This window comes from Leptonychotes weddellii, chromosome 6 (genome assembly GCF_054177405.1).
Source record: "Leptonychotes weddellii isolate Sample4059 chromosome 6, ASM5417740v2, whole genome shotgun sequence".
Lineage (NCBI taxonomy): Eukaryota > Metazoa > Chordata > Mammalia > Carnivora > Phocidae > Leptonychotes > Leptonychotes weddellii.
The window spans coordinates 105,536,638-105,555,779 of NC_138374.1; the positions used below are offsets into that span (position 1 = coordinate 105,536,638).

Below are 19,142 nucleotides of genomic sequence, written 5' to 3' on the forward strand. Positions count from 1 at the left end.
GCTAGTGCCTGAAGAAGGTCCCCTTGAGTATTCAGCAAAGTACTGGATTGGCACACCTGTATGAGGAAATTGTTCAGATTGGGAAAGAACCATCCAAGAAGATTAAAGAGAATAGTGGTTACCACTAGGAGAGCCAGGAATAGTGCCTGTTCCTATAAATCCAGGGCTCTATACAGTGTAGCAAATATTAAGTGCTTAGCTAGTGTTACAGTTGGTATTGTTGTTGAATCCTTGTACTCTTAAGAAAGTTACTATTATTTTTTTAAAGATTTTATTTATTTATTCATTTTACAGAGTGAGAGAGAGAGAGCACAAGCAGGGGGAGCAGTGGAGGGAGAGGGAGAAGCAGACTCCCTGCTGAGTAGGGAGCCCGATGCGGGACTCAATCCCAGGACCCTCAGATCAGGACCTGAGCTGAAGGCAGTTGCTTAACCGACTGAGCCACCCAGGCATCCCGAAAGTTACTATTATTAACCCTCATTTATAGATGAAAACAGAGGCACAGAGAGGTTAAGTAACTTGCCTAAGATCACACAGCCAGTAAGGGATAGAGCTTAGTCTCAGATTGGTTCTATTTGCTTCAAAACTCATATTTTCAACCACAATGCTGACCTAACTCCAATTAGAGATTATTTTTTTCTCTTCTGCTCTTCAGTACTGAGCTAGCTCCAAATCAACTGGATTTCAGTATAAATTGATCCTCAAGGGCGCCTGGGTGGCTCAGTTGGTTAAGCGACTGCCTTCGGCTCAGGTCATGATCCTGGAGTCCCAGGATCGAGTCCCGCATCGGGCTCCCTGCTCAGCAGGGAGTCTGCTTCTCCCTCTGACCCTCCTCCCTCTCATGCTCTCTGTCTCTCATTCTCTCTCTCTCAAATAAATAAAAAAAAATAATAAAATCTTTAAATTGATCCTCAAAAGTGTTTGTGGGTGATAAGAAAGATGGTCCTTCCATAAACCATTTCTGGAAAATGTCAGTACTCCCTAGGAAGCAACTCACACATCATTTCCCATTTTCCCCTGCACTGATGCCAACATGGTTTCTTAAATGCTGACAGTATGTGGGAAGGTAATTTGAGACTTGCCCTCTCTGCTAGAAACTAGAAGTATGAGAAAATGAATTGGTGATCTGAACAGCTGTCTGGCCTTCTTTCCATTACTTTGTCAATCATGGCACTGCTCTCTGCCCTGGGTTTAATGAGTTTATTGTTAATGTCCCCATGTAAAATAATTTTCCCCATTCACAAACTAAAACGCTCTGTAATTTGCAACTCTTTTCTGCCTTTCCAACCCCAATTGAGCACTTGATTGCCTTTTTTCATGTCATCCCCTAACCTCTAGGAACTGCTCTCGTGCCATGCGAGTCACGTCAGGGGTTCTCTATCATCTCCAAGACCAAGTAGAAAGTCTTTATTTTTGGTTTATATAACCCATGTGTTAGCTGTAGATCTGTTACCCACTGAGACCTAAATAGGATCACCTCAATCCTAGGATATTCATGTTTCTCTCCAAGATTTCTGTGTCTCTGCATCTTTTACATTAATACTCCTACTTTTGGGCTCAGGTTTTAGTGGGTAGTGCCTCTGCAGGTATGTAATTCTGCTTCTTTGTAAGTTCTTTAGGCATTTGAAACCTCCCACCCTCCCCAAATTTGGCCTTGAAATTAGCTGACTTAAAGCTAATTTGGGGAAGATTATATTACATCAGTGCAAATGACTTCAAATTGAACATCAGATATTTCTTTTTTTGAAATGCCTTTTAGCTACACCCACATTACTGGTCATTTACCCTACATGGTCTCCAACTGTGCATTGTATCTTTGATTCTCCTCTTACCCTCCCTGTTTAGAAGCTAAAATATATTTCTTTCTTTGCTTTAGGAAGACCACTCTAACCACTTCTAAAATATTTACCGTGGTACCTGCTGACATTCACGCTCTTTGGTCTATCAATAAGCAGCAGTCTAAATATTGGCTCAAAAAATTACAGTACCCTCCCTAAGAGGAATTCTGGTACCAACTTTTAAGACAATACATTTTTCACTTCCATTGACCTAATTGTTGCTTACATTTCCAGCCTTGTCTCCCCACTAGTGCATGTGTTATTTCTGTTATCAACATACTATGTTTTTCCTCATTTCCATATTTTAAAAAGACATCACTACTCCTTCTGTCTGGAAGTCCCTTCCATCCTGCCACAAAAGGAAATATGTATTTTAAAAGGAAAGTCATGCCTCTTATACAATATAAAATTTAAAAAAAATCAAAGATTTTATTTAACTCATTAATTAATGCAGAAACCAGTGAGATGCTACAACAGGTTCAAAGGACAGTCCAGGGACCAGAAACATATGGGCCATACAGGCCATCAAGAATACGGAGATGAGTTTGCTTCAGAAATGCAAAACTGGTTTATTCCACATTGGGGGAGGAAAATCAATTGATGCTCCATCAGAAAAAAATGCGTTTGTACACCTCTGGACAAAATTAATTTGCACTGCTCTAAGTTGTCTACAAATTACAGAGTTATAAGTAGCTCATGGTGCGCCTGGGTGGCTCAGTCGTTAAGCGTCTGCCTTCGGCTCAGGTCATGATCCCAGGGTCCTGGGATCGAGCCCCGCATCGGGCTCCCTACTCAGCGGGAAGCTTGTTTCTCCCTCTCCCACTCCCCCTGCTTGTGTTCCTGCTCTCGCTGTGTCTCTCTCTGTCAAATAAATAAATAACATCTAAAAAAAAAAAACAAAAACCTCAAAGGCCATGAAGGACACAAAGACCCCATAAAACCGGATATCTTTGGAGGATGTTAGATACCACTTGGTTTTCATGAAAGACATCCAGTAATCTTTTTGGTGCATTTCCAAGGAATTCACAATTTTTCTTTGTACTCTCTTGCTCTTCCTCTACCATCTTCCGCTCCTTTCTTCCTCTCTTTCTTCCCATTTCTAGTTCCCAGTGGTTGACTCCTTCCATTCTAGATAGTTTCAACCTGTGTACTTAATAACCTATCTACAGTTTGTGCAGAATGTGCATCATTAGCTTGCTAAACAGTGTGTGTATTTTTTAAATTTATTTCTTTCTCCTTTTGAACAGAGTTGGGAAACCATTGTGTGCTTCAGCTTCTGGTTACTCTAATGTTTCATTCAGCTGGGTCTGGAGGCTTGAGTTAACTTGAACTAGCTGTACAGTTTCTTTCTTTTTTTTTTTTTTAAGATTTTATTTATTTATTTGTCAGAGAGCGAGAGAGAGCACAAGCAGGGGGAGCAGCAGGCAGAGTGAGAAGTAATAATACTTTTGAGCTGTATTGTAGTAGTCAATACTCTATAGAGGTAAATTGTATTAAGGCCCCTGATAATTCATTCTATATAGTTCTTACTGGAAGATACTTTACCAGTGACTTATTAGGTTCCCATAGAAGGGGCCTATTGACGCTGAGACAGTATTTTTCAGAAAAAGATGGCCAATGAGTAAACAAAGTGGTGTTTGAAGAGCAGAGGTGAGTAGGATCCCATGCTGGTGTAGAGAGAAATCTTGTGATAACAAGATCATGTATAATGTAAACAAACTAAAGCTATCCAAACAGTGTCACAGTGATTCCCCAGTGACTTATAAGCACAAATAAAAGTTACTATTCCACTGGATTTTCAATTCTGAATCTTGCCCAATGTTTAGCACAGAGAGGAAAATCTTACGCTATTCTCCTGGATGCTCTGGGTGCAGTTGGACAATCTTTTGTGTGGTTGAGGCTATAAAAACTACTGCTCACAAAGCTGTGGGGATTGAGGATTGTGGGGCCTGGGTTGGAGAGGAAGGCTCTGCCTGCTGCAGGTACTGTAGTGGGTAGAAAGCCAGGCTATGGTAGGTGGGGCCAACCTTAAGTGTGTTGTCATGCCATGGGCACCCTCATGGCCTCTGCCCACGGCTTCTCTTAAGAGACCTCTGCTATTTGTATGTCTTCTTTGGAGAAATGTCTGTTCATGTCTTCTGCCCATTTCTTGACTGGATTATTTGTTCTTTGGGTGTTGATTTGGTAAGTTCTTTATAGATTTTGGAAACTAGCCCTTTATCTGATAAGACAGTTGCAAATATCTTCTCCCATTCCATAGGTTGTCTTCTAGTTTTGTTGACTGTTTCCTTTGCTATGCAAAAGCGTTTTATCTTGATGAAGTCCCAATCATTCATTTTTGCTTTTGTTTCTCTTGCCTTTGGAGAGATGTCTAGCAAGATGTTGCTGTGGCTGGGGTCAAATAGGTTGCTGCCTGTGTTCTCCTCTAGGATTTTGATGGAGTCCTGTTTCACATTTAGGTCTTTCATCCATTTTGAGTCTATTTTTGTGTATGGTGTAAGGAAATGGTCCAGTTTCATTCTTCTGCATGTGGCTGTCCAGTTTTCCCAACACCGTTTATTGAAGAGATGTCTTTTTTCCATTGGATATTCTTTCCTGCTTTGTTGAAGGTTAGTTGACCATAGAGTTGAGGGTCCATTTCTGGGTTTTTTATTCTGTTCCATTGATCTATGTGTCTGTTTTTTTTTGCCAGTACCATACTGTCTTGATGATTGCAGCTTTGTAATATAGCTTGAAGTCCAGAATTGTGATGCCTCTGGCTTTGGTTTTCTTTCCTTTCTTTCTTTCTTTTTTTTTTTTAAGATTTTATTTATTTGACAGAGAGAACTCAAGAAGAGGAAACAGCAGGCAGAGGGAGAGGGAGAAGCAGGCTCCCTGCTAAGCAGGGAGCCTGCTGGGGACTCGATCCCAGGACTCTGGGATCATGATCTGAGCTGAAGGCAGCTGCTTAACCGACTGAGCCACCCAGGTGTCCCTGGATTTGGTTTTCTTTTTCAACATTACCTTGGCTATTTGGGGGTCTTTTCTGGTTTCATACAAATTTTAGGATTGTTTGTTCCATCTCTATGAAAAATGCTGATGGTATTTTGATATGGATTGTATTTAATGTGTAGATTGCTTTGGGTAGCATAGACATTTTAACAATATTTGTTCTTCCAGACATTTCTCCAAAGAAGACATACAAATGGCCAACAGACACATGAAAAAATGCTCAACATCACTCGGCATCAGGGAAATACAAATCAAAACCATGATGAGATACCACCTCACACTAGTCAGAATGGCTAAAATTAACAACTCAGGAAACAACAGATGTTGGCGAGGATGTGGAGAAAGGGGAACACTCTTAGACTGTTGGTGGGAATGTAAATGGGTTCAGGCACTTTGGAAATCAGTATGGAGATTCCTCAAAAAGTTAAAAATAGAGCTATCCTATGACTCAGCAATTGCACTACTAGATATTTATCCAAAGGCTATAAGCATAGTGATTTGAAAGGGCACATGCACCCCAGTGTTTACAGCAGCAATGTCCACAATAACCAAATTATGGAAAGAGCCCAGATGTCCATTGACAGATGAATGGATAAAGAAGATGTGGTATGGGGCGCCTGGGTGGCTCAGTCGTTAAGCGTCTGCCTTCGGCTCAGGTCATGGTCCCAGGGTCCTGGGATCGAGCCCCACATCGGGCTCCCTGCTCAGCAGGAAGCCTGCTTCTCCCTCTCCCACTCCCGCTGCTTGTGTTCCCTCTCTCGCTGTATTTCTCTCTGTCAAATAAATAAAAAATCTTTAAAAAAAAAAAAAGAAGATGTGGTATATATATACAATGGAATATTACTCAACCATCAAAAAGAGTGGAATCTTGCCATTTGCAGCATGAACGGACTAGAGGGTATTATGCTAAGCAAAATAAGTTAGTCAGAGAGAGACAAATACCATTTGATTTCACTCATATGTGGAATTTAAGAAACAAAAGAGATGAACATAGAGGGAGGGAAGGAAAAATAAAATAAGATGAAAATTGAGAGGAAGGCAAACCATAAGAGATACTGAACTGTAGTAAATAAACTGAGGGTTGCTGGAGGGGAGGCGGGGGTGAATGAGCATTATGGATGGCATAATGGATAGATGAGTATTAAGGAGGGCATTTGATGTAATGAGCTGGGTGTTATAAGCAGCTGGTGAATCACTAAATTCTACCTCTGAAACTAAACAAAAAGATAAAATAAAATATAGGAGAAATAAATACACCACCAGCACAGATGGGGATGATTTAAAAAAGAGAGAGAGAGAGAGACCTCTGCTATAGCTTCCTGGAAAGATTAGTGGGGAGGGGGAGATTTTAGCTTCAAAGATAAACTCCTAGAATTCATGGTTTTTCTTCTTTCTCTTCTCATGAGGTGTCTCTCCCGTCACAAGTCCCTGAGCTGTTTAGTTGCATCAACCAGTTTTAAACAGTAAAAGGGAATGACAAGGCATAAAGTATATAACCAAAAACAAACAAACAATGGTGTGCCAGACATTGTTCTCATTGCTTTGCATTATTAATATGTTTACTCCTCATCACAACTAAGTGAAGCAGATGATATATCACATTTTACAGATATGTAGATTATATAAAATTACACACATATTGTTCTATATTATTCAGTTATTTTGCATTGCAAAGCAGTCATCCATTAAAAAAAAAAAGGCCCTTCTTGTTTTACACAATTTACAGTCATAGCTAATCTCAAACCTTGGTGGGTTTAGGAGGATGTGAGAGAGGGGAGTCCTTGTCTCTGGTTAATTGAGTTAATTTCTGCCCTCTAAAGTGTCCAGAGTGTCCCCCTGACCCCCACCCCTTTCTCTTTTAATTTCTGAGGGAATAAATTCCATGTGTGAAGGTCGGCCATGTCCTTTTGCAGCTGGCCATACCCAGAAATACTGATTTGGCATGTGATACCATGATTGAAATCACACTGAATCTTCCAACTTCCTATAATTCATGCTAAACATCTTGGTCTGCTTCTTTATCTGTTGATCTATCCATGATTTTCACCAGCAATATAGCTATGGTAGCAGGTCCCCAGAATGCTGTGTGTCTTATATTTGATGAAAATCTTTGGCTGATAGTGATAATAGGACTCTTAAAATAGTTATTGGTGGGGTGGTGGGGGGGCGTCTGGGTGGCTCAGTCAGTTGAGCCTGATCTTGAGCTCAGGTCTTGAGCTCGGTGTATTGAGTTCAAGCCCCACATTGAGCCTACTCAGGCCCAGCATGGAGCCTACTTAAAATAAATAAATAAATAAATAAATAAATAAATAAATAGTTTTTGAGTTATTTGAAACTGTATACAATAGAGTAATGAGGCCCAACTCTGTTTTTTATAATAACTAAGGATGTTTACTGTACCCCAAAAGCTTGTCAAAAGCTACAAGTGTTCCTTTAAGAATAATAATAACTAACACTTACATAATGCTTGCACTGTGCCAGGCCCTGTTCTAACTGCTGTATGTATATTACCAAATTTTAATCCTCACAATAACCTATGCGAGAAAATTAGTTTAACTTGTTTCCTTCCTTCTATCATTTTCTTCTAATTCCAAGTCTTATGTGGATGCAGTAAGTAGTGAGACTTAATGTCACATGCTTATACTTGATTGCAAGGGAGGCCATCAAGGCAGGCCCAGGCCTTTGCCTCGGGAGTTTGGACTCATCATGGAGAAAGTGAACACAATATGGAAGTGTGTTTAAAAGATTCCAGGCTACCATCAATATAAATAATACCACTATGGAGACACAGGAGGAAAATCAGTAAAGTAGCATCACAGAAGCCAAGGGAAAAGTATGTTTCAAATGCCACCAAAAGATCCAGTACTGTGAAGAGTGAAAAATACTCATTGGCTCTAGTGATATGGAGGTCACCGATGACCTTAGTGAGAACCATTTCAGCAGAGTGTTGGGAGGGGAAAGAGATGGATTGGACTGAGGAGAGAATAGGTTTGAGGAATTGAAAATAGTAGGTGTAGACAATTCTTTAAAGGTCAGCAGTGAAGAAGGGGAGAAATATAGGATAGCAGTTGATAGAGTGGGAAGTGGGATCAGGGATTTTTTTTTTTTAATTTTAATGTGAAGGATTCAGTAGAGAGAAGATGATGAAGATATAGGATAGAAAAGGTATAATCAGTAACAGTAAGCTTCTGAGAAGGAGGCTGGGGATGGTATTCAGAGCACACTACTATTTCAAAAGGTGGAATAGATGAGAGAACAGTAGCAACTGTAAACAGGTCTTTGTGGTAGAAAGTCAAAGGAACTTCTTTAATTGACTTTGTCTTTTGGGAAGTGGGGCATAAAATTGAAATTGGGAGAATGAGGGTGTGTTGGTTGAAAGAAGAAGGTTTTAAATGGTAAAGTGTAGCAAGCAAGCTGACTCGAGCAGTATATCATGACTGTGAGGGAGTGCTGAGGGCTCTGGTCAGGTAGGAAATCTTTCAAGTATAGGTAGAAATGCCACTCTGGCCTATTTCACAATTTCCTTCAGCGTGGTTTAGCTGCCAAGATGCAGGCACAGAGGGAACAGATGGAGTATTTATCCAGGATTGGGTTTATGAAACAATAAAGGGTAGAGGGGCAAGGGAGTCTAAGATGTTGGTGAGAGAGTTACTAAATTGACAGACCACATAATCTAAACTGAATGACATGGGTAGTAAACATCATGGTTGTAATGGTGGTAGTGTTAACTAATAGGGACTTCAGTGACCTGAATGTCCCAGAGATACAGAAGGATGTTTGAGGTGGACAATGGTAGAATAATCAAACTGGAAAGATAGAAGTTTCGGGTCAAAAGTAGATGTGGTAAGCAGCCTCTAAGAAAGTTCCCAATGATCCCTGCATCCACTCTTGTGCTCTTTCACTTCCTCGCTCTGAGGGTCTGCCATGTTGTGAGCTTCCCCAGGGAGAGGCCCACCTGGCAAGGACTAACGGATGCTTCTGGCCAACGGTCTGTGAGGAATTAAATCTTGCCCAAAACCATGTGAGGGGGCTTAGAGGCAGATCCGCTGCCATTTGAACCTTTGGATGAAACTGCAGTCCCAGCCCATAGCTTGATTGCAGTCTCATGAGAAACCTAGTATGAAAGGCGTCCAACTAAGCTCCCTGGATTCCTGGCCCACGTAAATTGTGAGATAATAAATATTGGTTGTTTTAAGCTACTAAATTGTGAGGTAATTTGTTATGCAACAGTAAGTAACTAGGCAGGATTATCACAGCACTAATTAGATGCAAACATCTTTTGTTTAAAGGGAAAATAAGATCTTTTTCATAAAAGTCATGTTAGAATTGGATTAGAGTAACATTTTATGGGTTCCAATACTAGTGATAAACTGAAGTTGTCAACTGGAAAAGAAAATGTCAAAGGACCTTTTGAGAAGGCTGAAAACAACTGAAATATCCCCTTACCTTAACTTAATAGCACCCATCTCCAAGGTGCCATGCTGGAAAATAATGCTGACAGTTCATATATTTCCTATAATGATTATACCTGCTCTGGATCATTCTCCTTTAGCTCCAAAATGAAATAAAAGTGAGTAAAAAAAAAAATCTATGTTTTAACATACAAAATAAAGTGTGTATTATTTTTTGCCAATCTTACTTAATCAGAATTTAACTCATTAAGGGATATTTATTGTTTTCCTCACTACTGTATCCCCAGAACCTAGAGCAATTCATGCACCTATTTAAGCTTTTATTCCTCCAGACTGTTCACAGAATAAAGTCTAAACTCTTCAGCATTACAACACAATTTTTATTGACCTGGCCTTTGTGTGGTTTTCCACCCTCCCACCCCCAGTTTGCTTGGGTGGCCACAGTGTAAAATCATTGTACTCATTGCTTGGTTTTCAGTTCTGTCTTTGCTTTTGGTCCCTGAACATTTATTTACATTTCACTTGATAGCTACTCACTTAAAAGGATATATATAAAATTATTTATTTGTTTTATCCAGTGTTTTTTGATATATGTAGTAAGAGGTTTTTAAAATTTCTCTTTGAAATATTGCCCAAATCCAAAGTCCTACTATATCCATTTCCATCTCTCTCTATATTAAACATTTCTGTGTAATTGTGCTCTAAGTGAAATTCTTTTAATTCAGCAAAAGAGGTATTTTGTTTTGTTTTTATCTGATCTAAAAGTTTATTTTAATAGGCAAATTTATTCCATTTATATTTATTGTGATTACTGATATATTTGGGTATGTTTATGCCACTTTTAATGTATTTTATGTCTACCATATTTATTCTTTACATCTTTTTTTCCTCTTTTCATGGCATATTTTAGTTTGATTGCATTTTCTTTATCCCCATTCCTATTTCCTTTTGTTGATTTGAAAGTTGTAAATTTTTCTTTCTTTTTTTATTATTATTTTTTTATTTTTTTTTAAAGATTTTATTTATTTATTTGAGAGAGAGAATGAGAGACAGCACAAGAGGGAAGAGGGTCAGAGGGAGAAGCAGACCCCCCGCTGAGCAGGGAGCCCGATGCGGGACTCGATCCTGGGACTCCAGGATCATGACCTGAGCCGAAGGCAGTCGCTTAACCAACTGAGCCACCCAGGCGCCCTCTTTCTTTTTTTTAAAAGATTTTATTTATTTCTTTATTTGACAGAGAGAGAGAGCACAATCAGGGGGAGCAGTGGAGGGAGAAGAAGAAGCAGGCTCCCTGCTGAGCAGAGAGCCCGATGAAGGGCTTGATCCCAGGACCCTGAGATCATGACCTGAGCTGAAGGCAGACACTTAACTGACTGAGCCACCGAGGCACCCCAAGAGTTGTAAATATTTCTAACAAAGTCTAAAATTTAACAGATTCTTGCTATGTCTAAATAAGGACTTTAGAATACTTCAATTTCCAATATTCATTTCACTGTAGTCAAGTATTTCAGTGTCACCATGTTGTTAGCACTCTTCCAATTTATCTGTTAATGTCCTCATTATTTTTGGGAGTCAATATTTATTGAAGTTTACTAACACGTTTTTACCAGTTTCTCTGTTTACCATTGTATCGTGTGCTCCACATCTCTCTTTAGCTCATTTTCTTTTCTGCTGTAGTATATTCTTAGTCATTTCTTTCAGCAAATGTCTATCAGTTTTATCCTTTCTGTATCTGAAAATGCCTTATTTTATCCTCCTTTTAAAGTTAATAGTTCAGATGGATAGGAAAATAATTCAAATATATAGAACAGTTGAAAGACTTTTACAGTAAACACCTATATCCTAACCACCTAGATTCTATATTTGTTAACATTGTGCAGTATTTGTTTTATCCTACATCCACTTATCTATTTCTCCATCTTATTTTTTGATGCATTTCAAAATAAGTTGTAGACATCCATATACCTCATCCTTAAATGCTTAGACTGAATATGATTAGCTACTATTCAATATGTGTTTAGAATTCCTTTTTTGAAATAAAATATACACTGCATAAAACTCAAATGTATCATTTTATGAGTTGTGACAAATACATGTACCTGTATAACCTATCCTCTTATCAAGATATAGAATGGTGCCATACTCCAGAAAGTTCCATCATACCCCTTCGCAGGCAATCTCCAGAATCCCCCTTAAGAGAAAAACACTGTTCTGATTTCTTTTTCACCATAATTTCATCTGCTTGTTCTAGAATTTTGTATGAATGAAATCATACACCATGTTTTCTTTTGTCTAAAGCTTTTTCATTCAGCAATGGTTTTGAGACTCATCCATTTATCTGTAGTTTGTCTCATTTTATTAGTGAATAGTATTCTACTGTATGAGTGTACCTATTCTGCCAGTGATGGACACATGCTGTTTTTAGGTTTTAACTATTATGAATGAAGTTGATATGAACAAATCTTTTTGTGGACATATATGGAATTTCTGGGTTGTAGAGTAGGTGAATGTTTAGTATGATAAGAAACTGTCAAACTAGGCGGTCCTCTTTTCATGCCTAGAGCAGCCATAGCTCATGGTCCCAAGAATCATCTGAAGCATGTAGCAGATTCAAAGCATTGGAAGCTGGATAAACTGGCCAGTGTGTTTGCCCCCCCATCCACTTACTAATCCCCATAAGCTGAGAGAATGTCTCCCTCTCATCTTTTCCTAAGGAACAGACTTAAGTATGCCCAAGCAGGAGATTAAGTAAAGAAGATCTGTATGCAGCATTTTATTAAGATTGATGGCAAGGTCCAAACCGATATAACCTATGCTGCTGGTTTTAGGGATATCATCAGCATTGACAAGACTGGGGAGAATTTCCAACTGATCTATGATACCAAGGGTTGCTTTGCTCTTCAGATTATACCTGAGGAGGTTAAGTATAAGTTGTACAAAGTGAGAAAGATCTTTTTTTTTTTTAAGATTTTATTTATTTATTTGACAGAGAGAGAGAGAGCATGAGCAGGAGGAGCAGGCAGAGGGAGAGAGAGAAGCAGGCTCCCCACTGAGCAAGGAGCCCGATGCAGGGCTCCATCCCAGGACCCTGGGATCATGACCTGAGCCAAAGACAGACGCTTAACCGACTGAGCCACCCAGGCACCCCACAAAGTGAGAAAGATCTTTGTGGGAACAAAAGGAATCCCCCATCTGGTGACCCATGATGCTCACGCCATCTGCTATCCTGATCCCCTCATCAAAGTGAATGACATCATTCAGATTGATTTGGAGACTAGAAAGATTACTGATTTCACCAAGTTTGACACCGGTAATCTGTGCATGGTGACCTGAGGTGCTAACCTGGGAAGAATTGGTGTGATCACCAATTGAGAGAGCTACCTTTGTTCTTTTGACGTAGTTCACATGAAAGATGCCAATGGCAACAGCTTTGCCACCTGACTCTCCAACATTTTTGTTATTGGCAAAGGCAACAAGCCATGGATTTCTCTTCCCCATGGAAAGGTTATCCACCTCACCACTGATGAAGAGAGAGACAAGAGACTGGTGGCCAAACAGAGCAGTGGGTAAAAAGTCTCTGTGTGATGTGATTGGAAATCCTTAACTAAAGACAATACAGCATGATAACAACAACAAAAAAAGAAACTGCCGGGCTATTTTCCAAAGTGGTTTTTATTATTTTACATTTCCACAACAATGTATGAGAGTTCTGATGGCTCCATATCCTTGCCAACGTATTGTGTTGTCAGTCTTTTTGATTTTAGCCATTCTGTTGGGTATATATGGGAATTCATCATGTATTCCATTGTTTCTGACTCTCTTGTTCATGTTGAGATCTCTAATGGCAGTGTCATTTTCATTTTTTGTAGCTAATCTATTTTTTCCTATTATAGTTTTTAAGATTATCTTTTCCTTTTATGTTCTGAAGTTTCACTGCAATATGTCTGGATTTGTTTGCTCCCCTTTATGCTGCCTTTTTAGTTTGAGAATTTAATTTTGGAAAACTCAATTTGGTGTAATTTGTAATTATGTCTGTATGCTCACTATTGGGGGGAATTGTTATCAGTTGGACCTTAAGGTGTACTGTTTGGTATAAGTTTTTCCTATGGGGGCAGTTTATTATTGGTTTCTGACAGGGCTATGTGAGATTTCTTTTTTTAAAGATTTTTTATTTATTTATCTGAGAGAGAGAATGGGAGACAGAGAGCATGAGAGGGGGAGGATCAGAGGGAGAGGCAGACTCCCTGCCGAGCAGGGAGCCCGATGCGGGACTCGATCCCGGGACTCCAGGATCATGACCTGAGCCGAAGGCAGTGGCTCAACCAACTGAGCCACCCAGGCGCCCCAAGGGCTATGTGAGATTTCTATATAAATTTCTGGCACAGAAGTACCACACTGTGAGGGCATTTGGGAGAATTCCACCCCAAATATGTGGAATGTCTTGTCTAGGGGTTCTGATTTCTGAAGGTCAACTGTTTCCACCCATGTTCTGGGAAAGCTGAGAGCTAGGGCTGGTAGGTCCTAATTTTCCAAGCTTCTGGTTTCACCAGAAATCCAGTTCCAGTTTCCTCACTATGCACAGAGCCTGTGTCCTCAGCTTATACCATCGCACAAATACTAAAACTGCAGCCTTAAGGTGCATTTCTTTTTGGGTTACAAGCCTCCCCCACCTCCCTTAGATTCCCACTAAGTGCTGTGGATTCCTTCCTATTTTTGACTTCTGAAATTTTCCCCTTTTTGCTTTTGAGCTTGGTAATATATTAAAGATATGTTTAAAAACATTTTTTCCCTGTCATTTCTATGTTTAGTGTAGAAAGGCAGTACTCACCTCTCTTTAGCTCAATCTACCACCTTGATTGTAAGTTTCTACTTACTCTTTTTTTTAAAAAAGATTTTATTTATTTATCTGAGAGAGAGAGAGAGAGAGAGAGAGAGAACATGAGAGGGGGGAGGGTCAGAGGGAGAAGCAGACTCCCTGCTGAGCAGGAAGCCCGATGCGGGACTCGATCCCGGGACTCCAGGATCGTGACCTGAGCCGAAGGCAGTCGCTTAACCAACTGAGCCACCCAGGCGCCCCTCTACTTACTCTTTAAACCCATTGTAATTTGGCTTCTTCCCCAGTATTCCATTGAAAATGTATCTACTAAAGTCTCAAATCACCAATGAATCATTAGATCCAGTGGACATTTTCCAGTGTTTACAGTATATAGCGTATGATGGTGTTCTTCATTTCTCCCACTTAAAGACTTTCTCTGGTTGGGGCACCTGGGTGGCTCAGTTGGTTAAGCGGCTGCCTTTGGCTTGGGTCATGATGTCCTGGGATTGAGCCCCATGTCCGGCTCCCCCCTCGGCGGAGAGCCTGCTTCTCCCTCTCCTTCTGCCTGCCACTCTGCCTACTTGTGCTCTCTATCTATCTGTCAAATAAATAAATAAAATCTTAAAAAAAAAAAAAGACTTTCTCTGGGCTTCTAGAAAACTGCTTCTCAGAGTTGTCCCTGTTTCTAAACTCCTCCTTCTCAGCTTCCTCTGAAGTCTGTAAATTGTTGATTTCCAATCTCTGGCTCTACCCAGATGTGTCTTTTGGGCTCTACACCTGTGTGTATCCACCTGCCTACTCAATATTTCTTTGTAATGTCCCCAAAACACCTCAACTTCTTCAAAACTGAATAAAAGTTTCCCTAAATCTGTTGTAAGAAATGAAGAAGAGTAGAGTGTTATTTCTATTGGTCATGGTCTTCAGAGGAGAAAGTTTACATGAATGTGGAAGAGTAGTGATTTGGATTAGATGGTACTGAGGGATTAGATGAATTCTCACTGAAAGGCCATAGCAGATGAATATCCTCCAAAGGAGGGGGATCTGTGGGATTGCAAGACCTCAGAGGAAAGCCAAGTCTCAGTTAAGAGGAGACGGGAAAGTCTTCAGTGACAAGATCAAGCTGAATTATAATTTATTGACAAAGAAAGAAAGACTTAGAGTGTGTAACTGAGAGAGGAAAGTAGCTGAAAGGAGAGAAATTATAAAGAAGCAAAGCATTCACCAAGTGTTTATTGAGTTTCTCGAGGGCAAGTGCCAATCATTAGCATCTTTCCATCCTTAGAATCTATCCCAGTGTCTGGTATATGTTAGCCTCTGAGCAAATGTTTGTTATAATAAAATGAGACTGTTGTAAATGGCTTTTAATTATTTTCCACAAGAGGGAGTGTAGTAACAGATCCCGTTCTCTGATGCTAAGAGGAAATGAGGAAGAAGGATATTAACTTTGGGCATTTAGAAGGACATAACCCAATTCTACAAACATTTATAAATGCCTATTGAGTTAGCCACAGTTGAGTGCAACACCCACATCTGTGCATCCTTGCCCCCCGGTCACATATGAATGGACTATGAGCTCACTGTGGCAGATTCTCTCCCTTCTCCCAGGACTCGGCGGGAGATTTCTATAATAAAGAACAGGTCCTTCCCGTGGATATGGCCCTCACAACCCTCTTTCTGTAAGTTTATTAGAAAAGAATTTTTGTTAACAGAAATTAAATATAACGCATAATACACCAGTCATTGGGTTATAGAAGCTGAAATTTCTCTTGCTGCAAATTCCCCGTTTTAAATATTTCACTCATGGTGGCAGAGCAGGTGAAGTTACCTCCGCGTTCAATTTCTCCTATGGGTGCTAATTGTTTGGTATTGATGAGGCATCCCTGCTTGGCCATTCTGGTTCCCAGTACCTTCCAGGACTCACAGGTGACTCTCCCATGTTTGAGGGGTCCTTGGCTTTCTGAAAAATGTCACCTATACGTAATAGTCTTAATAAAAGGAAAAAAAAATGTAATTTCTGTCTTTGCATGATACCATTTCCACCTCTCCCTCCCGTATGTGGCATTGTCTTCCTCCGCATTTGATAGATTTTTTTGTTGTTGTCAGGCATAGAGATTTTTCTGTTATCTCCTGGACTCTTTTCCCAGCCAGTCTGCAGACTTCCATCGCCATGCTTTCTCTGTTGTGGTATACCTCCATTACTCTCAAGCCCCCTGGGAACTCACTAATTACATCATGGCTCAATTACATTGGTCAGAACAAAGACTGGCAAAGTTCATCTTTGTTTCAAGGAGCTCTCCATGTATTGTGTGATACGGATATAAACTCACGTTATAATTGAGGAATAAACTAAACACTGGAGAGTACAGGAGGAGAACCACTGAGAAAGGTAGGCAAGAGACACTGGAGTCAAAGTTTACAAGTTTTCATTTCAGACTCTGTATCCTTCTTGGTAGAAGTTCTAGACAGTGGTACCCCACTTTCTGCAGGGAGGGGGAGGGACAGAGGCAGCTTAATTGGAATTCTGGTCACAGTTATTTAAAATTGTCTCTTTAAATGAAAAGTGGCTTTGTCTGTTATATAAAAATATGGGAACTCTCAACTGCTTTGCCAATGCACATTGGTGTATTGTGAATCCTTTACAAATGTGTTAACCAAATTTTGACGAATTTGTAAGAAAGCTTGCTCCAACTGAGAGTCCTACATTTCAGTGATAGATCTCAGAATCTGAAGCTAAGCAGATCCTGGAACTGAATGTAGAGTCGGGAACAGAAGGTGTCAAATAAGAGGTAAGAAGCATAGTGTATTGTCAAACCAGCCCCTGAAAAGATGGTGTGTTTACTGAGCACGTGCAACCTTGGCCTGTGAATTATCAAAGAGAATGTGGTTGGGGCAGAACACGACTCTCTTCCCAGAGTTTGATAGTGTTGAGGGTTGGGCAAGAGAATGCTTTGCTTTCTCTTTGAGGCGTGCTTTCATAGACACTGTGAGACATGGTCACACTGAGTAGTGATGGTGGTTAAAGATTGCTGACTTTTTAGTGTTCTTTTAGGCCTTTTAATCTTTTCAAGTGTGCCACTAAAATTTATAGTATTCAAAACTGTGCCCCCCCCCACAATGTAGTGCATGATGAGAATCACTGTAGTAGTACATTTAAAATTAAAATGGAAGAGATCTCCTTGTTCTTTTTTCTTATCAGTTAAAAGCTTTAACATCTCTCACTTCAAATGAGTATCATCTGTTTCTTTTTTATCTGAGCCACAGAACACAAAAGCTCATTAAAATCTGAGAAGTTTTATTAATTCTCTATGACAGTTTTCCCCCATTCTCTTCTTTATCTTCCTTGCACAAGTAGGATTATGTGGTTGCTCGATGGGTTTTTAATATTGTCATGAAAAATCTCTCCTTGGGCATGTTTGTGCAGTAGATAGCATAACCTTAAGAGCCTTATTCAAATGAACTTATTCAAATGAAGTGGGCAGACACCACCGAGCCAGCTCAGCACCAAATACATTTCAGTAAGTTCTTGTCAACTGCCATTTGTTATCTCATTTGTAATGGAACAAAGAACCACTAGACGGAGCTAGGGCTTAAGAAATCACAGCTCTAAGTTGGGCGTCTGATGTGATCTTATGGAAGAAGTATCATTACTTTGATTTCAAAGCCTAAGCAAGCCTTACCTAACTCGGCTATTAGCCCTCATCTATTTACTTTGTGCCCACACACGATGATGTCCACAATGGCCCAATTTATTTAGTCACTCAAATGATGACGTCTCACCGTGGTATAGCACTTCATGGTTTAGAGTGCTGCCCCCGGCATAATTATGTTTGATCTTCACAGTAACTCTGAGGCATTGCTGGGCAAGAATCAGCCCTTGTATTTTGAGACTAGTAAATGGAGATAGGGTATCTGCAATAGAATAGGATGAGTCAGGATGGTTAACCTAGACAGTTGAGGTGGTGGGGTCTGTTTTTCCCTCGTAAACATTTTTGTGTCGACTATTTATCTAGCCTGGAACTAACTAGAAAACTATCAACTCATTCCTTTTGTAGGGCATGGCCTCTGGCCACGCCCACTGGGGGACATACAATATAAAAGACAGGTGAAGAGTCACGTGCAGGTGGAAATGGCCCAATGTAAGTGAGCACAGCAAAGTGAGCAAACGGGAGCTCCTGCCCAGAAACCTTTGGTGTATGTGATTCTTCATATCAGGGGCAGGTGTGGAGACCAGTACCTCATCCTTGTGGTGTAGACAGTCCTTCAAGCCAAGGTCGTGCGTAATTATTACTTAATGTTAAATGTTGGGGAAGCTGCCCACCCCCTCCCTCCACCCTCAGAAGCAAGCCCACCATTTTGACGTCTGTCAGTTTGTGCCTGTTCCCTAACCTCACACATTGACCATAACAGGTTGTGCTTCAGCAAAAAAAAGTGATGCATAGATACATATATTTTCTTGGCCTTTTGTGACAAGAGATGCTGGATAAGAGTGGGAATCAGGTCAGTCACTCAGCAAACTGATCAAACGTCCAGAGCCTGCATTTGTGCCTTTGGTTATCTTTAACAACTCAAGACAGTTCTTCTGGAGCTCGGTCAGTTGGTCACTCTGCAAGTCTGACCTCTTAAATTCAACTTCTTTAACTACTGGTGAAACACTGGCAACTTTCACAAATGAGGCTAACAAACCCTAAGGAGAGGCTGGAAGGTGTTCCAAGAGTCTCAGAGCTCCCAGAGGCTCCGGCCTGAAACAGAGCGAAGGAAGAGGGTTACAGGATCATGTCCCCCCCTCCCCCCCCCCCCGGACTCGTGGTGACCTTGTTGGAAGTGAATCCACCAAGGACACGGCTCCAAACGCCGCCCTCTCCACCAGCCCAAGGCTCATGCCGAACCCATCGCCGGGCTGCGCCCAGAGGGTGGCGCTGCTAACCCGGCCTCGGCCCATCGCCGCCCGCCGCTTCCCGGCCGCTGCGGGAGCCCCCCGCTCGCTCTCCCGCAGGCCGGCGGTGGTGGTGGTGGGGCAGCGCCCGGTAGGGGGCGCCCTGTCCCAGGCGCCGCGGCTCCCTCCGCCCACCCGGAAGCGGCTGCGGC

The 19,142-nt window shown here is 40.8% G+C and overlaps 1 pseudogene; it reads left to right on the top strand.

The window, feature by feature from the left end:
- Positions 1-11,447: 11,447 nt before the first annotated feature.
- LOC102740313 (small ribosomal subunit protein eS4, X isoform-like) lies at positions 11,448-13,388 on the top strand (annotated as a pseudogene).
- The last annotated feature ends 5,754 nt before the right edge of the window (positions 13,389-19,142 follow it).